This window comes from Chamaea fasciata, unplaced genomic scaffold (genome assembly GCF_029207755.1).
Source record: "Chamaea fasciata isolate MVZ Bird 193981 ecotype frontalis unplaced genomic scaffold, bChaFas1.0.hap1 SCAF_39, whole genome shotgun sequence".
Lineage (NCBI taxonomy): Eukaryota > Metazoa > Chordata > Aves > Passeriformes > Sylviidae > Chamaea > Chamaea fasciata.
In genome coordinates, this window is record NW_027094124.1 from 1,238,645 (window position 1) to 1,260,288 (window position 21,644).

Consider the following 21,644-nt stretch of genomic DNA (forward strand, 5'->3'; position numbering starts at 1 on the left):
GGGGCAGGGGGCGCTGGGAGGTATGGGGGGGGGGCACTGGGGGGCTGGGCACAGCGGGGATAGGGGAGGCACAGCGGGGACAGGGGGGCGCTGCCCGTGTCCCCCCATCCTGTTCAGGTCCTGTCTCCCCCCCACCCCCTGGGTCCCACCCAGGAGGCAAAGCAGCATCTTATCTTATCTTATCTTATCTTATCTTATCTTATCTTATCTTATCCTATCCTATCCTATCCTATCCTATCCTATCCTATCCTATCTAATGTAGTATAATCGCCCATCTCTACGAGAGATTTAAAGGGGTCGTCCACAAAGTCCATGACATCCATGTTGGGCAGCGAGGCCTGGATGTTTTCAGCCCCTTGCTCCAGGAAGCTGCAGCTGGGGAGGAGATTCTCCGGTGTCTCCTCGTTCCAGGTAACCTCCAGGAAAGCCGCGGCCGTCAGGTTTTCATCCAAGCCCGGCGTGGTGAGGCCGGGCTCGGCGGGGATTTGCTGCTGCTCTTGCTCCCCTGCCGGGCACAGGGGCAACACTTCAGCCAGGGTGGAAGGTGGCAGCTCCAGGTTGTCGAGAGCGAGGAAATCTTGCTCCAGGGAGGGGCTGAGCAGAGCCTCCCAGTCAATGCTGCCCATCAGTGCGGTCAGCTCGTGCGGCTCCTCGGGGTCGCCCGGGGCATCGCTGGGCAGGCAAGAAGCCTCGGCCACCAGGGCTGTGGGGCAGGGCTCTGGGAACTGCTCCGGGAACTGTTCTGGGACCTGCTCTGGGAACTGCTCCGGGAACTGTTCCGGGAACTGCTCCGGGACCTGCTCTGGGAACTGTTCTGGAAACTGCTCCGGGAACTGTTCTGGGAACTGCTCCGTGACCTGCTCTGGGAACTGCTCCGGGAACTGCTCCGGGACCTGCTCTGGGAACTGCTCCGAGAACTGCTCCGGGAACTGCTCCGGGAACTGCTCTGGGAACTGCTTCGGGACCTGTTCTGGGAACTGTTCTGGAAACTGCTCCGGGACCTGCTGTGGGAGCTGCTGCGGGAACTGCTCCGGGACCTGCTGCGGGAACTGCTCTGGGACCTGCTGCCCCTCCTCGTTCCCCATGGGATCGCTGTAGAGGTTGCTCCCAAACTCCTCGAACTCTTGGAGCGGCTGCTGCAGCTCCGCGCCCACCTCGAGGCTGCCATGGGCCGGGCTGGGCGCACGCTGAGCTGCTGGCTGGGCTCGCTTGCTGGAGGCTGGCGGGATTTGCTCTGGAAATGCCCCGCGGCCCTCGGAGCTGCTGCTCTTGGGCCACTTGGTGTATTGAGGGTGAAACTTCCAATAGGCGCCTCTGCCCGGCTCCCCCTTGTCCCAGGGAACTTTGACGAAGCGCTTGTTGACGCACAGGTTGTTCCGGATGGCGCTCTAGATGCAAAAGAGAACAAACCCCAGGGTTGAAGTCCTGCCAACGGCTCCTACCTGCCAGCTGGGATGAGCGCGGCAGAAGTAGCTGAAGTTGTCGCGGATCCACTTGCAGATGGCGGCCAGGGTGAGCTTGGGCTTCCCGCTGGCTTCCACGGCCATGCAGATGAGGGTGGCGTAGGAATAGGGCGGCCTGACGTGCGGGTTGGTTTTGTAGTCGACGTCCTCGGCGGGCGGAGGGGACCTGGGCACGGTCTGGGGCAGGGACGCAGTCACCTCGCCTGCGCTGGAGGCGGAGGAGGAGGACGCGGCCGTGCTGGGAATGTCGAGGAAGTCGCAGAGCTCCTCGGAGGTCAGGGAAAAACCCGGGCTCTGGAAGTCCACCAGGCTCACCAGGTTCTCCCAGATGCTGCAGCGATCTTTGGGATCCTCGGAGATGGGAGGCAGGCCGAGGTCGGCGCCCGTGAGATTGACCAGCCACAGCATGTTGGGCTCCTCGCGGCGCTGCTGCTGCTGCTGCTGCTCCTGGCTGGAGCTGGATTGCTCCTGAGCCTCGAGCACGGGGCTGGGGCTCGCCATGGCCTCGGCGCCGGGCAGGGCTCACGTGGAGGCAGAAAATGCACGGGGCAGATGCTGCAGGGAGAAGAGGCAGAGGGTTGAGGTTCAGCGAGAAGCAGCACCCGGACAGCGCCGGGTGTCCCCGGTGCCGCTGGGTGACACGCGTCCCCGGGGCGCTGGGCGCGGGAGCCGCAACGTCCGCCCCGGGGGGGAGCTTTAGCAGCCCCGAGCCTCGGGGAAATTCCCTCGAAGCCTCGCGACCCCGGGCCACCCAAAGCCAACCCCGCCCAGTGCCCGGCGAGGTTTTGGCCGCAGAAAGAACGAAAGAAAATCAACATCCCCTCCCCGCCCTCAAACAACACGAATCCAGTCCTTCCCTCCCACCAAGCAAGGCGGTTTCTCACACCTGCCATGGGTCAGGACGGCACCTCAGAGTCCGACACCTCCACCCCACGAACCCTAAACCACTCGTCCATCCCCTCCCGCCCCATCCTATCCCATCCCCGCTCCCTTCGCTCTGCTGCTGTTCGTCATTCCCCCTGCCCCCGGTCCCCCAAAGTAACCCGGAGCAGGGATCCACCCCAAGCACGGCGTCCCTCGGAGCGACCCGGCGGCTTTAGCCTTGGGGAAATGCCGTGCGGGGGACGCGGCCTTGGCTCCGGCCTTGCAAAGCCGGGATGCCGGCGCTGCTTTTGGGCCAGGAGACCGAGAAACGGAGAGAGTCAGAGTGCGGCCGGAGCGCAGCAGCTGCCGCTGTGCGGGCTGGAGCGGCTCTGGGGCAACGGCAGCGCTGCCGAGCCTTGGGCTCGAGGGGGACGCTGCCACCAACAGGCATTTCCCCGCCCGGCTGCTGAACGGGCTCCTCTGGCGCCGTGCGGGGCTGAGCCCAGCCCCCGCCGCTTCCCGCAGCCCCTCGAGGGCAGCCCCCCGAGCTTCACAACTCCATTTCCGGCCATGTGGGCGTGGTTTATTGGTGCCGTGGGGGGAGCTTGATGCTGATTGGGCCGTAGGGGCGGGGCTGCTCCACTTGCAGCCAATGAGCGGCACCGAGGTCTGGGGGAAAGGGGGCGGGGCTTCAGTGGGCAGAATGTAAGTGGGAAGTGAAGTGGGAGGAGCATAAAGGGGTGGGGTTATAGCAGGGATAATGAAAGAGGGCGGGGCTTGTGTGACCGGGGCTTAAAGTGGAAATAGGCGAGGCTTAAAGGTAAAGGGGTGGGGCTTAAATGGGTGTGGCCAAACGGGAGTGGGCGTAAAATCGGGTTGAGGAAAGTGGGCGGGGCTTCAGTGGGCGGGGCTTGAATGACAAGTGGGCGTGGCGTAAAGTGGGTGGGGGATAATGTGGAGGGAAATGAAGAGGTGGGGCTTAAAGCATGGTTGAAGGGGAAGTGGGCATGGTTTAGGAGAAAGGGGCGTGGCCAAAGCCCACCCAAGCTCGGCCACCAGGGGGCGTGGCCAATCCGGCTGAGGATGGCGCCAAGCTCCGCCCCTTCCGGGGGCTGGGCGTGGTCAAGGTGCAGCCTGGGAGGGAGAGGAGGAGAAATTTGGGGAAAAATTCCCAAAATTCCCCGAAAAACTGCGAAAGTTCCCAAAAAATTCCCCCCAAAATTAAAACATTGTAATTAAAAAAATCAGGAAAATCAGGCAAAGTTTGGAGGAATTTTGGCCAAAATTTGGGAAAAATTTAATTCAAATTTCATTAAATTTCAATAATTTGTTTTTAAAAATTTGTTAAAAATTGATCCAAAGTTCTGACTCAAAAAATCGCGAAAAATTTCTCCAAAAACACCAGAACTGAACTTGACCAAAATCATCCTGAAAAAGTTTAACAAAACATTCCCTAAAATATTCCTGGAAAATCAGGAAAAAAATCCCGAATTTTTCCCCGAGTTTTCTCAAAGTTTTGATGGTTTTGGGATAAATTTTTGAAGAATTTTGATTCAATTTTTTTACAAAATTTCTACAGTTTTTTTTCTTCACAATTTTTCCCCCAAATTTTCCCGATTTTTTCCCAAAATTTTGATAAATTTTGGACAAATTTTAAAACAATTTCGACAAAATTCCAACAAATTTTCACCGACCCCCCCAAAAGATCTCCAAAAAAATCCCAAAATTCTCCCCCAAATCTCAAGAAACTTGGAACAATCCCCCAAAATCCCACAAATTTCCCCAAATTCCCAAATTTCGCCCTCAAAATTTCAGGATTTCACCTCTTGAGATGGAGCATCGGTGGCTCCGGAACTTCCGGGACGACCTCGGGGGGCGGGGCCGGAAGGGGCGGGATGGTAATGAGGGAGAGAAGTCGTGACATCAGGACACGCCCCCTTCTTGACATTCTCACCCTGAGCTCATTTTGTGTTTAAACGGTGTCATATCCTTTTTAAACCACGCCCACATCCGGTTTTCACGCCGGCAACTTCCTGTTGAAGCTCCTCCCACTCATTAGGGACAATTAAAATTGCCAGAATCTCAATGTCCGGATTTCTCCGCCCACTTCCGGTTCAAGGCCCCACCCATTTCCTGTTTACACGCACACACTTCTGGTTTAAGCCCCGCCCACCCAACCGCCATTTGGGTTTTTTCTTTCTCTATCTCAATTTTCCTTTAAAGTTTCCCAAATTTTTTTGGTGGAATTTCTCCCCATTTTTGGTTTTTGGTCCCGCCCCGACTCGAGTTCTGCTTAGGCCCCGCCCTCTTCCGATTTAAGCCCCACCCGCTGTTGGCCGCCATGTTGGTTTTTTTCACTGTTTTATTTTATACATTCTCTCTGGAATTTCTCAGTATTTTTACGATTTCTTTGGGAATTTCGCCCCATCTTTGGTCTTGGCCTCGCCCCCGAGTCTCATTTGGGGCTCCTCTGGCTCCTCTCACTTCCGTTTTAGGCCCCGCCTCAACGTGGGCTCCTCCTCCAGCGGCTCCAGCGAAAGCTCTGAGGAGGGGGAGAGGCAGAATTAGCGAAAAATTCCCAAAAAATCCCAAAATTTCCCCAAAATTTTCTCAAAATCCCTCAAATTTCCAGACATTTTCCTGCTTTTCCTGAAATCCCCCAAAATTTTCCCCCAAAATCCCCGAAAAAACTCCAAATCACCAAATTTCACCAAATTCCCAAAAATCTCCCAAAATCCATAAAAATTCTCCAAAATTTCCCCCAAATCCTCCAAATTTCCCCGGAAATTCCCGATTTTCCTGAAAATTTCCCAAAATCCCTCAAAATTGTTCCAAAATTTCCCCAAAATTTTCCCAAAAACTCCAAAATTTCCCCAAAATGTCCCAATTCCCAAAAATTCCTCAAATAATCTCCCCAAATCTATTAAAATTCCCCCAAATCTTCCAAATTTCCCCAAAAATCCCCAATTTTCCCTAAAATTTCCCCAAATTACCTAAAACCACCAAAATTCCCCCAAATTATCCCAAAATTCCCCAAATTTTCCCCCCAAATTCCTGATTTTTCCCTGAATTTTTCCCTAAATTTTCTCAATTTTGGACCCAAATTTTCCCAAATTTTCTGAAATTTTTCCCAAATTTCATAAGTTTTGACCCAAATTTCCCAAATTTTGGCCCAAATTTCCCAGACTTCCCTATTTTTCAAAAAAACCCTTTCCAAATTTCTCCATTTTTGACCCGAGTTTCCCAAATTTCCACCAAAATTTCCCAAAAGCTCCCAAAATCCTCTAAATTTTCCCATGTCCCCCCAAATTTCCCAAATTTCCACCAAAATTTCCAGAATTTTTCAGAAATTTCCCAGTTTTTGGCCCAAATTTTTCAAAATTTACAATTTTCCCCCAAAATTTCTCCAAATTTCTCCATTTTTACCCCAATTTTTCCCAAAATTACCTCAAATCCTCTAAAATTTCCCATGTCCCCCCGAAATTTCCCAAATTTCCACTCAAATTTCTCCAATTTCCCCATTTTTTACCCAAATCTGAGGGATTTCCCCCCATTTCCTCACGTGGGGGGAGGGGCAGCTCCAGCTTTGGCGCCTCCTCTGCGGCAGGAGGGGAGGGGAGAGAAAAAGTCACAGAAATCGTCAAAATTGACCCAAAATTGACCCAAAATGAACCAAAATGTACAAAAAATGATGAAAAGACACAAAGTCGTTCAAAATTGACCCAAAATTGACCCAAAATGGCCAAAAAATGACCCAAAAATATTAAAAAATGAGTCAAAATTGTCCAAAATTGACCCAAAAGGAGCCAAAACCACCCAAAATGATAAAAAAGATCAAAAGTGTCAAAAATGTCCAAAATTTGGCCCAAAAGGAGCCAAAAATAAGCCAAAAAAAAAAGATCAAAAAATTGACCAAAATTGACCCAAAAAAATGAGGAAAAAAAAGGTGAAATGCAATAGGCGAGCAGGGGCCGGCGGCCAGCACGGAGGGGCAGAACCCCGCAGCACCGCTCGGAGCCCCTGCCTACAGCAAGAGGCACTCGAGGGCAACAAGAAGAGTCTTGGTGGGGGCCAGAACAGTCTGCAGACAGTCCAGCTGCTTCTAGCCGAGTGTTCACACCCCTAAGTCACCCAGATGTCTGATCAATTATCCTTCTCTGTGCTGCCAAATTCAGGTCCCTTGTTTTGTGTACAACGCAAACAGTACCTGCAGTAAGACGGATTCTCCCCACACTCCCCTTTTTGATTAAAGTAGCTAAAGCATTGCTATTGTAAATGTACATTGACTCTTTTGTACATGGCAATAGGAAGTTCAAGTATTTAATAAAAACCTGAAGTATGTATTTACATGGTGATCTGATCAATTGATTTTGGTCAAAAGGTGATAGATACAGAAACTACACATTTACTGCTGGAATAAAGATATTTCAGATCCTGTACATTACTTATCCTGGAATTCAAATGTGAACATGATGTTGTGACTAAACCAAACCTTGTCACTCTTCCCCCATCACCCTCTCAGCCACTGAAGGACTAAGCAACAGTTTTCAGTTACTTTGACCAATTAATTCTTCACGACAGTAAAATCAAGGAGTCGCACAGATTTCTGTGCCACTTTCACAACAATAGATTAGAATCCCATTTAGATCTATTTCTTATTTCTTACCAATATTGTCGCTAGTTAGTCTAGTCACAGCTAATGAGAAAGTTTCATTAGCTTCCAGCTGTCTTTGAAAACAGATGTAATCATCATGTGTGCATATACTTACATAGATTTACAATGGGCAGCTTAAATTCCTTCAATGCTGTTAGTGATGCAGAAGCCCAGAGAACTTTATTAACCAATTATCTGGTATCAAACTTCTTTTGATCCGCATGTCTAAGGATCAAGGGTTTACAAGATTTGCTGAACTGACATTGGTTTCAACTAAATGAACTCAAGAACTGAATCAGAACACTTTCAAATTCTCCTTAGTTTTACTGTTGTTTCACTCCTCTGGAATAAAGAAATTGACCAGTTGAATGTTAATCTAAAGCAAAAAATATGCAATATTACGGCCACCACTTAAAACCCAAACTTTTGTAATAAAGCATTATTCCATGCACATGTCAAAAATGCTTAATCAACCCAAAGATCAGAAATAATATGCAAGAAAGGAAATAAACATCTGAAAGCCCTTAAAGCTCAGTAACACTGGATATGTTCAATAGCAACTAAGACATAATTGGCTTTATTTTTTTTTCAAGCTCCATCATTAAGAGACTGATTAATTACACAGTGCAGAAATTAAAATCTCATGGCAACTCACTCCAAACAGTCTGCACTGCAAAGCATCTGTAATTCAAATAGAAGTTTCAGATAAATGTAGTGTGCAGTGAATTCCAGCAGTACCTCAGGCTCTGGGGTACTGGGTAGACGGAACCACACAGATGCCAAACCCTGCTGATCTCTCACACAAGTGAGCCTGTGTGGCCAAAGGCTTCTTTTGCAAAAACCCAGATGCTTGTGCTGGCAGGCAGAATGCAAAACACAGTGGTCTGTAGCACCTGCCTCTTCTGCATCTTCACATTGGTTAGTCCCCAGAAGTTTTAGTTATGTCTGCTTTATTCTCTGTTCCAGTTCATGCTTGTGTTTAATAAGCCGTTCTATTTCTGTTCCTAAAGTTTGCAGGTTTTCCTTCGTGGGAGGGGAAAAAATGATAAGTTATACAGGGAAATTAATCCATCAGCACAAAATGCACTAATAAGTCAAAATTAGTGTTTATGTCAGCAGGTTGATACTTTCAAGTATCCAGAACAAATGCAAATTATCAGAGTCAGAAAAAAAACAAACTCATTTCAATAAAAAACTCAAAGCTCTTGGCAAGTCCTTTTTTGCAGTTACCAGTACTCCATAGGATGCCCAGAAGGTAGAATGCTAGTTCCCCTAAGCATTTAAGGGAAATGATGATTACAGGAAGAGATCTCCAGCTTGTGCACAACCCTGCAGCCCAGCTGGCAGCCTGCACACCATTTTCCAGCCTGCCAGCTCTCCGTGGCAGCAGAGGTGCTGCCCCAGCAGCTCAGGAGGGCCAGGCAGGCAGAGCCCATGCTCCTGGTTCCACATGCCCAGGGGAGAGCATGGAGAGACCCTGCCCTGCTGAAGGCACAGGCACTCCAGGTCTTATCTCAAGCAGCAGCCCATTAGTGCAGCATACTCTGAGGGTACCAAACTGGAGGAACATGGCATCATGTCACGTAACTCCCCGGTTAACCTCAATGCTATCAGTGGCACCAAATCACAATGAGCTGACTTCTGAAAAGCCTTTCACAGCATGCAGTGAAGGAAGCATCTAAGAACCACAAGAATGTGCACAAGAACTGGCACAGCTACTCACTTTCAATGTAATATTCTTCAGGAATGTATCTTCTAACACAGCCTGAAGCTTCCTGTTTATCTCTAAGGAGAGTTCCAAGGTGAGCCCACTGTCTGCAGGGTGAGATGTATACAGAGATGCCATAATCCCACCACGCCTGCTCAAGTGAACTTTGTTGAAGTCAGAGGCCTCTGATGAGAGGGTTCCAGCCTCTTCCCTCAAAATATAGCTCTGAATAATTCTGGAGGATAAAAAAATAAAAAAACAACATCATAGCATTGCAAGGCAGAGAAGAGTCTGATGCTGAAATAACTTTAGATTCCTGACATGAGTAATTTTACTTTCAAGCAGTACTGTATTACCAAAAAAAAGCAGTAAAAGTTTACTCCTGCAATTTCTATGCCAGAGGAAAACCTGGGATACCAGTATTGATACAGGAAATGCTGTCAAATCAAGAGACTACAATGTGCAGCATTTACTTATTTAAAAGTATTCTGAAAAGTTACTGGGACAAGAAAGATCTTTCTGGTAAAAAGTCTACTTTTCTTTGCTGAAGGACTCCAGACACGGAATCTTAAGCTTTCTACACATGAGAAAAAAATTACAAAGTCACTTCTCAAGAGTTTTCCCAAGCTGTAATAATTTTCTGTGAAATGGTACCAGCTGGGCATAAATGCATGGACTCATTAAGCAAGGGGCTGTTCTTAACAGGCAAATGTACCTTCCAGAAGCAGCTTTATGCCAGCATTTCTTACCCTCCTCACTGAAGTTCCACACATTTTCCTGGAATATGAGATTTTCATTTAAGTGGAATTTTGTCTCACACATTGTCTCACTGACCACCTTTGGCTCAGATACATCATTTGTTTGATATATATACCAGAGTACCATCTGGAATATTGCAGATTCTCCTTCCAAAAAACCCACAATCAGCACCCTTTTAAGCACACGGAGAGAATGGACTCTTCTGCTAGCCAGTGGCAGCAGTCCATCTCAAATCAGCCACCTGCTGACCATTTTGCTACCAAAAACCCACTTGTGCCAGTTTATTCCTCCTGAAAAAAATCAGCAATAGTACTAATAGAGAAAAACCTGGCAATTACTATAACTGCTGGGAAAAGATAAGAAATAAAACCCAAAACTAATTCTATCTTCAAAGTCTACTGTCACTGCAGTATTTTTACTGTTTTAAACATTTTCATTTAGACAATTTTCTTTACACAAAATCCAGAATACTTGTCTAGTGCATCAGCTCAACACTGAAAACCTGCCTGAACAGAAGACAGAACATACTTTGTTTTTTTCCTGATTTCCTCCACCAGCTGTTTAATGTGATCCTCCATAAACTCCATCTTCTCATTTTTTCAAGCATGTGCCTTCTGCAGCCTCAGTATTCTTTCAACCAAGACAGCCTTGTCCACCTCTGGGAAGCTGTCCACAGCCACTGCAGAGCCAGTGTTCTCAGGTGACCGGTCCTCGTTGCTGCTCCGTGCGTTCAGGGACCCTGCCAACACATCAGCTTCTGTAAAAACTCCCTCAGATCTTACACGAGGTGAAGTGCCCTCAGCAGAGCAGTGCATGCACTCACACCACCTGCCAGGAGCTGAGGATACTTTACCCAGGATGCCAGTTTCCCTTTGTGTTAGTGGGGTTCTCTCTAAAGGATCCTTACAGTGTTTATACGTGACATGCTGGGACAGCCGGTGCAGTCCCCTCCTGTGGGTGCACTGCCTTTGGAGTTAGTGTGCTCCCTTCAGGAAGGCTTATTCCCACTTAAACACTTTCATGTTCGTTTACCTGGCACAGGACTGAGCTGATTTTAAATGTGTGTCTTGGAGTAAACTAAAATTACAATACTATGAAAACTGTATAGACTCACAAAAGCCCTACATATAAACACTGCAGCACTGATCCCTTAGAGCTCGCAGTATTTTCTATACATTCTGCTGTTCTTCCGAAGCATTTGTCTCTCTCACACAGGGAGATTACAGGACACCTGGACAGAACCAACTCAACTTAAAACCCGAAGATATTGAGGAAGCAAACATGCTATTTTCAGTGCCAAAGATCACTCCTTTAGCTCTAACTGGATAGAAAGTAAGGAATATTACATAAACCCATTGATGTCTCTAATGATGCTAATTGATTTCTCATTTACACAGTTGCAACTGTCAATAGGGCAATTAAACAATGTTGGAAGCCACTGCTCATTTTTATTTTGCCTCTGGCAGCATGTAAAAGGGTCCTCTATAAACTGGAGTCCTCTCGAGCTTCCTCCAAACATAAAAGCAATGGAATAAAAAAGGCAGGTATTTTAAAAGAACCAAAATATATAAACATTACACTTTAATCACATAACAGGCACCTACAACTGCAGTCAATCAAATGCATTTTGCTGCTTAGAGGCTATTTTGTCAGTTCTAATGGGAGGCTGCCCACACACTGCATATGCACAAACCACATAAAGAGGAAGCACACTGTGGCAACCTTGTTAAGACTGAAGGGCTGTTTGGCAGCCCTGCTATGTGCTCCATTACCCGATGAACTGGAACGGCTCCCCATGCTGCTGACTTCTTTGTCATAATTACCATTTTCCATCTGATCCAATTTCCTTCGTGCTGAAAGTATTAACAAAATGATGATTACCGAGAGCAGAGTAGAAACTAAAAATTACAGTGTTACCCAACATACAGAACCTTTAATCACCTGCACTAATTTAACATGATATGACAACTGAAAGACAATGGCAGTAACGAAAAATAAAACCCAAACAGCTTCCTACCTCTTTCTGGCCCCAGCCATGAAGTGCCTGGATGTAACACTCACCATGATCCCTACAAAGTGCTGTAATTTCCAGTTGAAGGTGTAATGTCATATATAGGATTAACTGGGACCAGTAAGGCTTCAATTTGATTTTACTTTTGATTAGGTCTGCCAAGTAAACTACCACCGATGTTGGCAACTCTATTCCAGCATCTTGTAAGTTTATCACTACAGCAGTACTTGTGCCAGAAGCACCACTCACTCACTAGGGATCAAGAGGGAAAGCACACAGCTGTTCTTATATGCACAAAAAGGGACATGGAACTTGTCTTGCACAGTGCAATAGGATCTCTTATTTCAAACACATTTCATTATCTTCAAATCTATTTGCACTCAGAGCTTATGCATTGTTGGGTTTTTGATGACTTCTATTTGTAGACAAAATTAGTCATCAGTGTCTCCATATCCAGCTTTAAAAACTGAAGTGCTCTGTTTAATGTACTAAAAAAATAACTGTCACCAGCAATTCCTGATACAGTCAGCAAATAGGAAACTTCTGGCAACTTCTGAATACACTCCTACACAGATCAGGATCCACATATACCTACAGTGACATTTCAGTAGTCAGATACATCATAACAAAGACTAAGCTCTTTGGAAATAAATAATTCATTTTATGTCTAAGCCCAGTTCAAAAGTTATATTTTAGACTGAAAATTAACACAAAGGCCTGTAACTGCAGTTTCCACAAGGTCTAACTTGCTCACTCTCCTTGTCTTCAGGGACAGGGAGAGCCTGCAGGGTGACATTCAAGCAGTGAGCACACACCGACAGGACCTGAGTGTCTACCAGACACTGAAGGGCTCTGAGATGGGGCTGACTCATAATTGAAAAGAATCTCCACCTAGCTGAAGTTATTTTGTGAGGTCTTTCAGGTTTGCTGCGTGCTTGCGCTTCTGGGTAGCCAGGTCATCCTTCAGCTCATCCACCTGGGTCCTCAGTGCTGACACTTCTTCTTGCTCTGAGGCCAGCTGAGCCTGCAGGGTCTCAATCTCTGACTTCCACTGATCCTCCTCCTTCTGTAACCTGACGGCCTGAAATAGGGATTTTATTTTCAGTCACACACAAAAAAATTCTAGCCCAACCATAGTGCATGCTCAACATCCCTAAATGCACTTTTCACCTGGGAATCATTAACACTTTACATTTATTATTTAGGCTGAACACTAGCACTTCACATGAGTAGTAAGATTCCTCAACCACCTCCAAAATATCTACATGATACAGTACAAAGCCACACTACTTTCCATGACTCACTAAGTTTATTAAAAACTACATTTATCTCACAGTACAAACAGGACGTGAGGAACAGTTTACAGTAATGAATTTCACAGGCAAATTAGAACCTTTTGTCTGTTTCAATTACAGTTGCAGAGAGAACAACTCTGCCCCCAAAAAGCCAGAAAGAGCAACACAGTGACACTTCCTCATTTCAGCAGCAGTGTGCCTCAGGACTTCTTTCAGCTTGGCAACATGAGGTGTTCATATCCCACTGCTACTAACGGCAAATTCAAGGAGAAATTACAGTCAGGTAAGTGAAGATACAAGGTGGTATTCATGTGCTACATGTTTATCTGCATCAGACATCTCACTAGAGCAAAAGCAAGCTGCCCACTGTACTCACCAGATCATCTTTAGTCTGTTGAACACAGTCCAGCTGATTCTGCAGCTCTCTTTCACTGTAAGAAAGCTTATCCAACTGGCTCTGTAAGGAATTGTTTTCAGACTGAAGCTGTGCATTCTTACTGGTTAATTTCTCAGTGAATATCAATAGCTCAGATTCTCTTTTCCGACTACCTTCAATGTCCCTCTGAAGATCAGCAACCAGAGAATTGAAACCGTCTATTTCTTCCTTTAAAGCATTGATTTCTTGTTCATCTCTGTCAAAACAATTGTATCTCATTAGTGATAACCTGAGCCTAAAGATATGAAGCTTCACTGCAATAAAAGCATTCAGGTCAAATCCAAATAAGGCAGGGGAACAATTAATGACCCTGGGGTATCTGTTAGTCATTTGAAATGTCAAGGGAGTTTCCACTTTGTTTCACAACATGCTGCAGTGCTGAAACAACAGATTTCTGCATCCTGTAGAGGACTCAGGCATTAACTCCTCAAGGAAGGCCATCCCTCCATATTCAACTTCTCCATATGACCTTCAGATCAGGGTACAAACAAAACTCTCAAATCCAGACCTGGTAGGTAAGAGGAAGGTTTGTAAACCCAACAAAGGCGGCCAATCTGTAAGAGGCCTTATCTTTAAGAAACAGGGAAATACTCCAGTTTGGATTTCCCTAGGACAGCAGTATGGCAATTCCTGACACATCCTTATCCAAGCCCTGCAGCTCTGAATCAAAGAGCCAGTTTTACTCCCCTACTCCTCCCCCCCAAAATAAGTCCTTCCCCTCTACAAAACAAGTTTTTATTTCTACTGAAAGACTCCCATTAGGAGACTTTTGATCTATCACATCCAATCTGAGTGAAAAATGCTGCATCTTCAGTTATCAACGTTCTACAGAAAGTGCTGGAAATTAATTCCAAAATTTAACAGCTGTTAAAAATGTTACAGACTAAAAACATCCCTCTTATTTGCACTTGCAATATTAGTTCATTAATTCTACAATCACAGGATTTTATACACCTCTTCTAAAACTTTACTTTCTAACATCAGAAAAAAACTCACCCTTCTCACAGGGAGCGTGTATATTCAAATTTCAAAACAAAATTAAAATTACACAAAGCAAGAGCACACATCTCATTTAATTTCCTGACAGACACTGTAATTATGAGGAGGATCAATTCACTTTAAATCAACAATCCTGCAATGATATGTTTCTCCAAGAAGAGCCAAGACCCAGTCACTTGTGCTGCAAAGTATCTCACCTATAGTTCCCATTTAAAAACCTGTGCCAGAAGGGTATGCTTGTATTTTACATTTTCAAATACCTTGCTTCATTACAGGAGAAATCTCTGACTAGCAGTCAGGGTTGGATCAGACAAAATTAGAAGTTTAGACCATTCTAAAAGAAATGGCTAGCTTATCCTTAAAAATTTACAAATGAAGGAGACCAAGGAACACTGGAGGTGGTAAGTATCCAGATCACACATTAATTTCTTTCCAGCATTCAACCTAAAATCATATTTTTCCAGTGAACAAAGATAGCTGAATGTTCCCTTTGTAATACAGCCTTTATACATTTCAGGATGTCTGCCTTGAAATTGAAATAAAAGACAATATGAAATTTAATGTAGGGATAATAAGTGTTGCATGGGAAGGATACTGAAAAAAAATCCAAATTGAATACGAATGAGAGACATACTTAAGCATGTCTCAACCACTGAGAGGGTGGAAACACACATTTGTAGTTTCACACTCTGATCACAGTCACTTTAATTCATTTGGCGAGATTCCAAGTGAAAAAGAACTGTTACTGATGCAGGTGTAGGCTCCAGTAGTTTCTAGCACACAGCAGTTTCCCTGGGAAGACACCATGACAATTCGGGTGACCAGCACACAGCAAATGGAAAGTGGTTGATTTGCTAAACCCTGAAGAAGGCCTATAACTACAGAAATACTTCTCAATGAAAAATAAGAACTGTTTACCAGCGTGAGAGGGACAGACACATGGGTGGTTCTGCCTATCTGACATTTATCTAGCTCCATTTATGCAACACCACTGGAACCAGCAGAGTGGCCAGCATTTGTATATCCCAGTCCATATGTACCACACAGACACAGGACCATGCTCAGACACTCCTGGATCATACATGAGCCCAGCCCTCCCCTGAGATTATTTCCCTCACATTCTCAAATGAGCAAACTTCGACACTGCAGAATGAATTCCAGTCCATTAGAAAGAAAAGTGCCCCATACTGTCGCAATACAGCATCTGTCAAGTAAGTAAAATTCTTTTCATGAAGTACTTGCATTCATCCATCACAGTCTTAAAGCAATTTATCTTTCCAGTTTAATTGCTCCCCTCCATCTTTCAATAAAGCAAGCACTGAGCAGACACCTAGAAGGTAATTTCCTGTAGAGTATGCTGGAAATCAGGCACTTGTTATTCTAATAATGACAGACACTAAATTAGAATTATCAATCTCAATCCCCTTGTTTTGTAAGAGGCCACCAAGGTTATCTTCAGTATTAGCAACACTGATTTAAATCAGGACAGGCATTCTTCAAATTACAATACATTGAAAGCATAAATAACTTCAATAAAACAAATAGATCTCAGATAATCTTTTAAATCATTAGTCAAAGTGCACAGCTGTACCTCTGATGTTGATCTTGCAGCTGATCTACAGTTTTGACTCTGTCCAGCAAATTCTGAATTTCACTTTTCTGTCTATTTATTATTTCTTTATACTTGGATAGCTCATCTTCTGTTCTTAAGCGCTCATCCTCTAGACACTTTACCTAAATGGAAAAAAAGAATGAAACCAGAAACTATTTAGTTTCACAAACTTCAGAGCTAAATTATTCTGACCATATGTCTAGACTGTTGTACAAAGCTCATGTGCTAATTTTACAGTGATTCCAACCAACTTAGAACAATATCCCAAAGTATTTCAGATCAAATTGAGTCAGAAAAACAAACAAACAAGAAATTGAACAAGTGTGCTTAATGCTTGTTTTGTCCAAAGGCTCGAACTTATCAGCCCCATTAATCAGGGTTCACAGATATGATGTTTCCCCAGTTACCAAGGCAACCCCTTACTATGCCTTCCTCCCTTCTTCCACAGGGCTATTGAGCTGCTCTGGAGAGAGGGACTGGCATGCTATTCCATAGACTGCCCACAAGTTATGGACAGCACAACCTCCTTACCAGACTCAAAACTCATTTCACAGGTAGGAGAAGCATACAAGTATTTTACTTACACTAAATTTAGAAAATTGAAAATATTTGCAGGGTGACAAATTTAAAATGTTTCTCAACATTTCAGCCAAATGAGGAGCACACCATGAAGCAAAACACTGTTGTGTTACAGATCAGCTCATACTCCCTAAAAAAGGCTATCCAGAGTGAACAACTGGGCGTCCTTTCTGGTCTCATGTCAGCCAATCTCTAACCACACTGTCTATTCCCAAAAAAGTAAAAGTACAATTAGGAATGGAATGTATTCTTGTTCCAAAAACTCAGTACTGTGTGTTCAGCCCCACTCCCATCAGCACACTTTACCTTTGTTCTCAGTGTTCGAAGCTCATCCATGCCTTCCTTAAATGTTCTCTTCAAGTCTTCCAGTTCTTTTATTTTTGCATGATGCACCTTTTTAGAGGGTAAAAAGTTCATTGAGAAAACTAAATGTACAGTGGCGCCTCAAAAAAAAAAAAAAAAAAAAAAAAAAAAATCTAGGCCAATACAGGCCACCACAACAGCTGAGAGGGCTTGATGCAGAACAGGTACCCCAAAGGCTTGGTTAACTTCTTCAGAAAGGAAAGCAAAACCCCAAAACTTCTTTATTCTTGGAAGAACTGAGAAGAAAAGCAAGACTTTCACCTTCACTATATCATATTTTCCCCTAACTTTGTTTTTAAAAAGTGAATCCAAGGTAGTACCTGAAGAGATCCTCCAAAAAAGCAATGCTGGGGGGCAGACACCTGGGATTTAGTATTAGACAACAAAAAAAGACAAACCCCAAAGATTCTGGCATAACTATAAGCATCTTAAAATAAGATTCTCAAAATTATAATCTCACGGAATTCTTAACCACATATTTACCTCCAGGTGATCAGACTTCTCCTGAATTTGTTTCTCTAGTTCTCCTCTAGTTACTCGGAATTTTGCATCCAATTAATTTGATTTAACTTCTTCTGACTCCTAAAGGAATTGAAGAAATATAAGTAGAGTTTTATGTGTTCCTTTCTATTCTATGAGTGTACAGACAGCTTTTCACATCACTGAGCCTTTCCTGTAAGTACATCTCTGATAATCCTGACCATGCCAGGAAAGACCCCCATGCTGCATGCTGTCACGATCCGCTCACACAAGCGGGGTTCGTGATGGTTCATTTTAGGGATCTCAGAGCACAAAAGACACAGCGGGGGACAAACTCAGTTTACTCAATCACAAATGCACCTTTATTTAGTGCCAACAAATGCGATAGTAGGGAGAGAAAAAGAGAATAGTTAGAAAAACAGAAAAGAGGGGAAGGGGATTATAGCTACCAGCATGGAGGGTCGAGTCCTCGAGGCTTTTGAAGATGCCTATAGACGCGAGTTTCTCCAGTGGGGTGATCACAAAAGTGAGTGGGGGTCTCCAGGGTTTTTATAGTCCTCTCCGAAGCGACAGGCAGTTGGCCAAACAGGTGGGGGAAATCATTGCAGTGTGTTCATTTAGAGAACCCAGAACAAGTCGGTCGTCAGCAGGTACAGCGTCAACCAGTACAAGTCAGCAGGCACGGTCACTTCACCGTGACTTGCCCATTGTTTCTGCTCAGGTTCTGATGTTCCGATATGGGTGCTGGGTTTTTCCATCAAACACACCTGCAGGCAGCACTTGGCCAACATCCCAACAACCTCAGCCAGGCCAGAACTCTTGTATTGAGATTTTAAAATCCCTTTTAGGGGTTTCAGTCTCTGTCCTTGACGATGGTTGTGAGGCAGATGAGGGATCTTCAGACCGTCTCTTACACCACCCCGTGACTCACGATTGTCGTCAAGAGAGCTCCTTCTGCAGAGTTCCGTAGTCTTGCGAAGTCTTCAGGACTCGTCCATGTCAGTAGCATATCCCGGAAAAAACAGGGACAGTAGAGACTGTGTGTGAAAGAGAGAGAGAGAGAGAGAGAGAGAGAGAGAGAGAAATAGGAAAAGGAAATAAAAACAAAACAAAATCAATCAATATTGATTAAAACAATTTCATCAAAATAATCAGAACAAATCATCAAATTTCTTAAAGTTATAACAATTTTCAAACAAAAGCTTAATTTTGATTACAATATAACATAATTAAAACAAACAACAATAATCAAAACAAGCAACCAACAATTTCAAATTAATCTGCTGTTGGAGGTCTAATTTTCACTGTTTGGGTAGTACGTCTCGTGTCAATAACTTTGGGAGTGTCTCTTGCAAAAGGGGTCTTGACTAAACTGTGTGCTTCCATTATAGATGCCAAGTGTGTCAACTTCTTCATCATTTTCCAATTTAGGATGTATAAAATGACTGATAAGACAAAACCAATCAAAACCAAAATCAAAAGAACAACAATGGGATGACACACTTTGTTCAGGATACCTGTAGCCGTAGGTGACCACTCAAAAAGGGTATCCCACCACCTGTGTTCAGCATCTTTTCTTACCCTTTCCATGACATGATGTATTTTTCTCACTTTGTAATGAATAGTTACCAGGGTTTTCTGTCGGTTTTTCTTGATCTGTTCCAAAATTTCAATTAAATCCTGATGAAGCAACAATTGCTTCACCAAAGTAAGATTCATCCCAATAGGGGGAGGCAATAATTTGTGCATCACTGTATAATCAGATTGTAAAAGCTGATAAAAGGTAACTGGGGCTGAGTAAGAAAAGTCACATCCTGTAATTGTAGTAAAGTTACAAACACAATAATTTGAGTGATTCTTAAGATTCACTACTATTTCTTCTACAAACACTACATTACAAGCAGTTTTAAAGCATGCACAGCCATTGCCTATATATATTAGCACTGTTTCAGAAGTCTGGTTAGGGTGAATTTCAAAGTGGCAGATATTTTGTTCAGTGTCCAGACAAATGTCTTGAGCTATGATTGCATTACTCTCACAGATGAAACCTTACTGTTCCTGAACAATACATGATTCTAAACTAACAGTTTGCCATCTCTCGCCATTTTGACGGGCCCATTCTCTGTGCTCAAAAGCATAGAGAATAGCTCCATCATGATTCAGTCCTAATGCAATGATAGGAAATATCGAGTGTACAGAGGCATTACATATGGTTAACACAAAAGCTGTAACTGTGTTGGTATTGGGGTTATAGGTAAAGTTTACTAATTTCCACCAGGATTGGAATTCCTTTTCAAAATCATTTGCATTGTCTCAAATTATTTTCCAAATTTCAGTAGGAAAAGTGCCTTCTTCTCCTTCCCTTATGATTGAGGCAACAACTGTCTGCATCCAAAGCTGTGTCTGGATGCAGCTAAGAGCCAAAGAAACATTGTTTTGTGTAGCACCAAGAGCATCAATTATCATTTTGTGATCATTCACATTCACCTTTTCCCAATTTGGTAATATGTTTGATAGCAACCACTGATGTGTCCCCAAAGCCAATAAGGATAACTGCAATGGTTTCTGTAATTTGGTCAAATCTCTAGTTTTGGCAGCCAATTTTTTCATTAATACTTCTAAAAATTCCCAATTTAAAATATTTATCATGGTTCATATGGCCTTCATGTCCTTCGGAGTTCTCCTGTGAAAAGTAAGCACAACAGAATCTGCCACCAAAAGGCAGAAAGTTAGAATGATGGAAATTCTCCAGTGTGCATTTATTCGATACTCTTTCCCTAGAGCATCAAAGGTTACCCATGGGTATTCGTTCAGAGGGAGTTTTAGCACTAGTGGTACCTCCCCCACCGTGGGGAGGTCTACCAAAACAGGTTGTCTAGGGTAACGTGCTGGATTCTTGGTATCACTTGGTCCCCGTAGTGAGGGAACTATGCTTGGAGCTGTTGGGCCAAAAGGAAAAGCATCAGTAAACCAAGGACTTGCTGACTGTTCGGGGGAAAAGGGAGGGGTAATGACTGAGGCAGGTTTGTCTTGGATGCTATCCAAGTTTTCTGCTTCTTGTACTGCCAGTTTTATCACAGCTCCTTCAGTTATTGAGATGTTACAATAATGTTCAATCTGAGCACACCACTTTCTTACTGAGGCTGTCTGGGCCACCCCGTCAGCTGGGGGAGTCCCAGTAGTGACTGACTTAAAAACTTGGAAAGGCCCTCTCCAAACAACTGGTTGTTGTGGTACAATCTTCTCTACTTCTATGAGAACTAGGCTAACCACAAACAAGCCTTTTTTCCAGGTAGTATACCTCTTTTCAGCATCTCTGAAACCACGGGAATAAAAACCAACAGGCCATGTCGGACCCTCAGGACCCCACGGCCATATGTGTACTGACAACCCTGAGGAAGCAAATCCCCATTCTACCTGAAAAGGATCTGTTGGGTGGATAGGGCCTAGGGCCTGATGAGCTGTGGCTCCAAAAATTAACAGTTGTAATACTTTTTCCTGAGAAGGGCTCCAGTCCCATTTTACTCCCTTTCTCAACAAATCATAAAGAGGTTTGGCAAAAATTGAAAAATCTGCAATGTGTTTTCCCCAAAATACCAATAGTCCTAGAGCTTGTTGGAGTTCTTTTCTAGATTCAGGCATCTTGATTTGATCTAAAGAAGTTAGGGTGTCTGGTGGGATGCATGTCATACCTCCTTTCCACCAGATTCCTAAAAATTTTACTTCTTGAGAAGGTTTTTGTATTTTCTCCGAGGGGATCTGCAAACCAAGGCTTTCTAAGTGGGAAGTTATTTTCTGTTGAACACCCCCCACTTGCTGTGTTTTATTGTTTAAAACTTGTGCTAGGGAGTGCTGTGGCTTGTTGCCCAAGGTTTGTGGAAGAGGAGGTGCGCTGGGTTGTTGGTTGGATGATTCCAACACAATAGGTTTGGGACAGGGCCAATTAGAAATTATTTTAGCCAATTTATCATAAGGCAATTTATCCATTATTTCTCGTGGCACTCCCCTTTTCAGTCCTAGTGACCACAGCTTCTGCTGGTTGGAAATTTGTTTTCCCTTTTCTGATTTTTCATTAGGAGGGGCAATGTGCCTGACTCCTCTGGGTTTTTTTGGTTTGACTTCTGAGTACTTCACTGGTCCATATTTTCTACTGTAACTTATTAACTCTTCTGCTACCCCACTCCATGTCCAAACTTTATGACTGCTGTTATATTGTGTGCTAGGAGTAGTAAAAGGTGAGGAGTCAGTTGAGTCAGTGGAACCAGTTCGATCTCTTGTATATCCAAGAAATCTTTCAAGTCTATCTACCGGAGAGATAGATGCTGTTGTTTTTTGAAGAATTGCTGTTGGTTTAAGAAACTCTGGCAAACCTCGAATTAAAGGGGTCATAATCTCAGATTTGACAGGCTGTTGCATTGGTG

The 21,644-nt window shown here is 44.2% G+C and overlaps 2 pseudogenes; both read right to left on the bottom strand.

Moving 5' to 3' along the window:
• Positions 1-239: 239 nt before the first annotated feature.
• On the bottom strand, positions 240-4,670 carry LOC136303608 (forkhead box protein J1-like; annotated as a pseudogene).
• Positions 4,671-6,683: 2,013 nt separating this feature from the next.
• LOC136303609 (coiled-coil domain-containing protein 186-like) lies at positions 6,684-17,465 on the bottom strand (annotated as a pseudogene).
• Positions 17,466-21,644: the final 4,179 nt, after the last annotated feature.